Source organism: Sinocyclocheilus anshuiensis, unplaced genomic scaffold (assembly GCF_001515605.1).
Source record: "Sinocyclocheilus anshuiensis isolate Anshui unplaced genomic scaffold, SAMN03320099.WGS_v1.1 scaffold1940, whole genome shotgun sequence".
Taxonomy (NCBI): Eukaryota; Metazoa; Chordata; class Actinopteri; order Cypriniformes; family Cyprinidae; genus Sinocyclocheilus; species Sinocyclocheilus anshuiensis.
In genome coordinates, this window is record NW_015557174.1 from 1,800 (window position 1) to 6,237 (window position 4,438).

Here is a 4,438-nt window from a genome sequence, read left to right on the forward strand (position 1 = left end):
CTTGGTGAGCAGAAGAGACTTCTTTAAAAAACATAAAAAATCTTACTGATCAAAACCTTTTGACTGGTAGGGTATTAAAACACAATTTCTAAAGTGCCTAATTGTCAAAATTAGTACAATATATTTATTGAAAAAGTCTAATTGTCATGTTGCTACTGTGAGTGAGCGCGGAACGAGGAGACGAGGAGTACATCAACAATGAGGTTTTAATGACATCTAGGGAACCAGGAAAACACACGTAGCAGGAGAGGTATACACATACAGACATTCAATACTGGACGACCAAACAATGAAAAACACAGGGCTTAACTACTCTGAACTAAATGGGGAACACCTGGAAATAATGACATAATAAACATAGGAAACACCCGGGACAAATTAACCTAATCAGGGAACAGGAGCAAGAAGACCGAATAAGGGCATAAGCATAACATGGAGCACGTGGGGAACAAAACACAACACAAGACAGAAACAGTCTTGACAGAGTCTGACAGCAGTATATTGGGGAGGAAATCCAAACGTTTGACTTTCTTTCACCGACCTCAAATATGGCTTACTCACCCTTTTGTTAACTTAGATAAATGTGCATATCCAGATATGCACATTAGGTGCATATCCAAGTGTTGTGCAGAGTGTGGAAGCTGTTAGAGTGCTTACTGCATGATGGAGGCGCTGGTGTGATCACTTGCATTATTTTCCTGATGTCAGTGGAAACAACTTAAAATACACTTGTCATTTTAGCTCATATAGATAACAGTAATACATCATTCAAAACTGTAAAGGGTCTAGTTTTATTTGTGTACACTCGCAATATCAACAAAACACTGTTCTTTTATAAAATAAAGAAATCAAACAGGATGTATTTTCTGCCGTCTTGGTTTCTGTGAACTGGAGCGCATCACAAAAATTAACCGAAACTCAGCATATAGATTACTTGCCTCACAGACATGAACAATATATCTATAGAAAGCTTAAAATGTCTACTTTAAAAATTAACCAATTCAAATTTAAAAAGTGTCAGCATCCTAAACTTCTTTGCAGCCGACACTGACTTAGAAAGCACTAGTTTATTAATAAATGCTTAAAATATCTCCTTGCGATTTTTTCAGACAAATTGAGTAATTACTTTTGCCAATGTGGAATCGTCTGTATATTAAAGGCTTATTGCTTTAGCTCCCCCAGTATATAATTAAGTAATTCAGTTATAAACATGTGGTTAGTCGACTAATGGCTTAAATTAATGACTACTAGTTGATTAGAAAAATCTTCAGTCCAGGCAGCCTTATTATATATTTACATTAGAGATGCACCGATTGCAATTTTCTTCGCCGATATTTTTATTTTTATTTTTGTAAGTGTGACCTGCTGATACCGATTTTTGCCGATTGTGATTTTCTTTCTGAGAAATATAATTGACAGTATATTCAAAACAAAAATCTACTTTTTTTTTTTCAATGCATAAAAAAAAACAGAATCAGAATCGGAAAGAGCTTTGTTGGCAGGTGTTTACAAATATGAGGAATTTGTTTTGGTGACAGAAGCTTCCACAACACAAACAGAATAAAAATATTTATTTAATGAAAATAAAAATAGGATAAGTAAATAGGAAATAACAATATACAAAAATATATATTAAAAAAAACAATACAAAAAATAGACAATAGATGTATTTGTGTGTACAGGTATGTTATGTACAAATACAAGGAAATGTAAATGTAACAGTTCGTAGATTGGAAGAAGGAGGAGGGAACCGGCGAACATTTAAACATAAAACTTCAATAAACAAATGAACGAACACTGGTTCTCTCTCGTCCTTCACTGTTGTCACTCCTCCTTTTATCCTTCCGGAGCTCCTCCGTGGGACTCGAGTGGCGCAGGTGTCACTCATTATCATTTACTCCACCGGCCTCGTTCCGTTCCCACGGCTCTCCCCACCCCAGTAAATAAGAAGTATGTGTGTTAAATAAATAAATGTAAAGATAGTGTTGTGAATTACACGTTTATTGCCAAGTTAACTGTTCATGAGATGGATTGCCTAAAGGAAGAAACTGTTCTTATGCCTGGCCATTCTGGTGCTCAGTGCTCTGTAGTGGCGACCAGATGGCAACAGTTCAAAGAGGAAGTGGGCTGGTTTTGAGGGGTCCAGAATGATTTTACCAGCCCTTTTACTCACTCTGGATGAGTGCAGCTCTTGGAGCGTGGGAAGGGTTGTACCAGTGATTCGCACAGCAGCCTGCAATCTTCTAAGATCTGATTTGGTAGCTGAGCTGAACCAGACAGTTATTGAAGTGCAGAGGATGGATTCAATGACTGCAGAGTAGCACCGTATCAGCAGCTCCATAGGCAGGTTGAACTTCCTCAGTTGGCGAAGGAAATACAGCCTCTGCTGGACCTTCTTGACAATGGAGTCTATATGAAACTCCCACTTCAGGTCCTGAGAGATGGTAGTGCCCAGTAGACTGAATGAGTCTACTGCAGCCACAGTGCTGTTCATGATGGTGAGTGGGGGGAGTGCAGGGGGTTCCTCCTGAAGCCCACAATCATCTTCACTGTTTTGAGCGTGTTAAGCTCCAGGTTGTTATAACTGTACCAGACATCCAGCTCTTTAACCTCTTGTCTGTAAGGAGACTCGTCACTGTCCTGGATGAGGGCGATGAGTGTAGTGTCATCTGTGAACTTCAGGAGCTTGACAGAGGGGTCTTTAGAGGTGCAGTCGTTGGTGTATAGGGAGAAGAGCAGTGGGGAGAGAACACATCCCCCGGTGGGGAGGTGCCAGTGCTGATGGTGCGTGTGCTGGATGAGAATTTTCCCAGCCTCACTAGCTGCTGCCTGTCTGTCAGGAAGCTGGTGATCCACTGACAGATGGAGGTCGGCACAGAGACCTGAGTTAATTTGGACAGGAGGAGGTTTGGGATGATAGTGTTGAAGGCCGAGCTGTAGTTCACAAACAGGACCCTCCTCACATAAGTCCCTGGTTTGTCCAGATGTTGTAGGATATAATGCTACAGTCATTAGCATTATATCCTACAATACAGTCTCGATACAGTCGATACAATCGATACAGCCTCGTACTGTATCGCGTACCTTGTCAGTGTCGTGCGCTTTGCTTGGCCATTTGTTGTGATAAACAGGAATGAGCCCCACCTCCTCTCTTGTGTTTCTTTCCTCCCAGTTACTCGGAGGAAGAAAGGGCGAACTCGCGGGGATGAGGGATCAGGCATGAGTGATTTATCACTGGCAAAGCCCCCGTGTGCATCACTCTCCACGCAGCTCTTTGATCCGCCAGTGTGCTTACACGTGAGGATCGGCGCCTCCCGTTGTCGAGCGGAGCAATCCTTCTATGACGATTGGAGCGGAACGCTCTCGCCAATGATTCAATATCGCTGACAGCTTCTGAGGCTGCACTCGCGGAGACAGACCGCTCTCACTACGAGAGTTCATGTCTCGCTTTGCTCGTGGCTCGTCTTCTTCAATGAAGGTGGCCCCGCCCCTCCCCTCGTCTGCCACGAGCGGATCTGAGAGAATGCGCGCAGCACATTTGATCTGCCTGAAGTGTTTACACATAAAGATCATCAGTACTCCTCTTCTAATGAGTGGTTTGATCTTTTTAGGCGGATTAAAAAAAATGCTGTCACTAATGATTATTATCACTGACAGCTTCAATTTGGACGCGTCTGAGCCATGCCCACGCTGAGGCAGCGCGCACAGGGCTGACTGCTCTCGCTATGAGAGCATTAAGTCTAGCGAAGCATTTTTTGAAAGCATTTTCAAAGAGAGCAAAATTCCTCTTCTGAGTGTGGGGTCCCCTATACGGCGACCAGCTACTCGAATTAATCCAACCCCTTGTCACACGGGCTGAGGCCTGGCAGGCCATCCCCAGAGTGCCAGACTGGGTTTTAGGGATAATAAAAAGCGGTTATTCAATGCAATTCGCTAGAAGACCCCCGCGATTCAGCGGCGTGGTTCCCACCTCGGTTTAGAGCAAAGACGCACATGTCCTGTGCTCCGAGGTGATGAATTTGCTGGCGATAGGAGCTGTAGAAACGGTTCCCCCGGCTCAAGCGAGTCAGGCTTCCACAGCCGCCATTTCCTCGTCCCCAAAAAGGATGGCAATCTAAGGCCCATCCTCGATCTCATACATCGACGACTGGCTCGTTCTGGCCCAGTCGGAGGCAGAGCTAATATCACACAGAACCCTCCTCCTCAGCCACCTGGAGTGCCTGGGACTCAGGGTCAATGTCAATTTTGCCAAGAGCGCGTTGTTCCCCAGCCAGTGAATATCGTTCCTGGGAACAATTTTCGACTCAGCCCAATTGAGAGCTGTTGTCCTGCCGGCTCTGGCCATACGGAGGCTGGTGACCTCCTTCGAGATTGGTACCACTCGCCCTCTCAAAGCGTTTCAGAGGATGCTGGGCCTCATGGCGGCGGCATCGCCAGC